Source organism: Typopeltis vanoorti, chromosome 17 (assembly GCF_054136105.1).
Source record: "Typopeltis vanoorti isolate ZY-2024b chromosome 17, IOZ_Tvanoo_1.0, whole genome shotgun sequence".
Lineage (NCBI taxonomy): Eukaryota > Metazoa > Arthropoda > Arachnida > Uropygi > Thelyphonidae > Typopeltis > Typopeltis vanoorti.
Window position 1 is genome coordinate 40,195,550 of NC_143565.1, and position 2,399 is coordinate 40,197,948.

Consider the following 2,399-nt stretch of genomic DNA (forward strand, 5'->3'; position numbering starts at 1 on the left):
CATGAAGCTGTGTTTTATGGTTTCGGAGGCGGTGGTGTTGGGAACAAAATCTAGCGTCTCATTGATCAGATGCCAGGTTTGTTTCATGTTTTTTTGTGCAGAGGTTAGTTTGTCTCTGTAGTAGCTTCTTTTCGCATTTCCGATTTGTGTTGTAAAGCGATTCCTTGTATTTTATATTCATTTTTTAAAGCTGTGTTATTTGGATATCGCTTTAATTCTTTCCATTAAGCGTCCTTTCTGTGTATTTCTTGGATTTTGTGTTGTTCTTGAACGAATTCTGACTTTCTTTGTAGCTTTCTTATATATTTCCTCCAGTGTGAGTTTAATGTTGTTGTATAAGATATCTGCTGAATCTGATGTCAGGTGTTCCCAGTCTGTTTTTCTTATTTCGTGGTTGACTATTTCTTCGTCTATTATTGTTTTCTGTCGCTTTTCTTTTGTGGGACATTGCATAGATATTGTCTTGATGTGCAGGTTTAGAGCGGTGAAGTAATGGTCTGCTACTTTGCCCTTTATGACTGATGCAATGTAACTGTTTGGTGGTGCTCGGACGTTTATATGATCTAGACAGGAGACAGTGATAATATTTCCGAATATTTCTTCTTTAGTACATGATGATAATAATAATAATAATAATATTTTTAACACTTTATTATGACGCAGATAAATATCATTCATATAATGCAAATGTAAGCAATAATACTACCGTTTCTCTCATATGACTAACGAAAACAGATTGTAGTTATTATCATTATAATAGGCATAACGTGAATTTGATACAATAGGATATTTCATGTATTATTAGTAATAATAAAATTTCCACAATAATTTACACTATGTGTGCTTTTTTAGATGAAATGTAGGCATTGGATGTTGGTGATCTGTGAAGGGTATATAGCTGTTAATGTTATATTAACTGTGTTGGTACCGCTTCCACATTAGGTGTTGTAACGTTCCACAATTACAGAACATTGGGTTTTTTAATTTTCTCCAATTGTTTGTGTTTTTAAGATTTGGGGTAGGCTGTTGAGTAGTTTCGTTGTGAGATGTCATCTCATTGCAGAACTGTATGATTTGTTGACGGGTCTAGGGATGCGAAAAGTTGTGGTCGGTTGTGTTATGAAATATGTGTGTTTGTTGTTACGATAGGTGTAGTTGAAGTAATTCCTTAGTAGCAGTATGTAGTATTTTAATTCTTTAATAATCAGGATATTTTATCCCTAAGCGATTCGGTCATTAGCTGAGTATATATTTTATAATAATAATAATAATAATAAACTTTTTCTTAATTTAAGAAAATTTATTCATTTGTTTCACTCAAAACATGAGAATTATTTCTCTTTTTTTTTTTCTTAGATAAAACTGCAGCTGGTTTCTTTCTGTTAGGATGAGAAGTTGTACAGGCTAGTGTCCTTCTGGTCATAACCTGCTCTTCTAAAGCTTGTTCAATCTTAACAAACTTTTGTCTTTCTTTATACTTCTTTCCTGTTTTCCCCCCTCTTTTGTAATTAGAACAGCTTCGTCTGCTTCATTCAGCTTAACTGTCTTTTTCGCTACAAGTGGAAGGGTAAAAGGAGCTTCATCCCACTGCCTGAGAGCTGTGGCATCAATTAAACAATAGCATTTTTCACCAGTGTTTTTTACTAACTAATTCGTTATTACTTGCATCATAAACAGCATCAATAATAAGTGTTTTCCGTGTGTGCAATATTCTGATGCCCAAGCGAAATTTCCATGATCTAATCGTAGGGCATGATATTCTTTGTTATCTCCTCTAGTTAAGACAAAGTGTATTCGTTAGGTTCCAATCGTAGTATTAGCAGCTGGTCGTTCCCAACTCAAACTGCCTCGTCCTTCTAATAGGTTAGGTTTGCGCTTACCTCCGTCTTCCTTCGATTATGCCAGTGAGCTCTTGATAGATATATTATAAACGATATTTTTGCGCTCATTAAGGAAAATGATCTTAAGAATATCTCCTATGATATTCTTACAAAAAGAGAATACGTATCTGCATATTCTTGCAGATACCTATTCTCTAGAGAGATATCTATTATAAAACAACATTAAATGTAACAGAATATGAAAGTACTTCAAAATGTTTGCTCGAACATCCCTCTCTAATGGCAGATATAATGTGTATAATGCTATAATCGTATTGAGGCAGTGAGGGTATACTGAAGTATAGAGCTTGAAATGTACTGCTACTGTGGTGACGATTATATGGTATTAATATTTAACACGGTTTAATGTCCATTATTTATTTAATGCTCAGTGCAGCCACTTAAGATAATAATGCCAAATTGGTTGTTATTTCAAGATAGCTTTTCAAAATATACATATCACGCACACAGCCCGACATTATCATAGAGTAAGTGCTGAATAGATACAGTAATCGATTT

At 33.8% G+C, this 2,399-nt stretch overlaps 1 pseudogene; it reads right to left on the reverse strand.

Moving 5' to 3' along the window:
* Window positions 1-1,300: 1,300 nt before the first annotated feature.
* LOC150097311 (small ribosomal subunit protein eS8 pseudogene) lies at window positions 1,301-1,949 on the reverse strand (annotated as a pseudogene).
* Window positions 1,950-2,399: the final 450 nt, after the last annotated feature.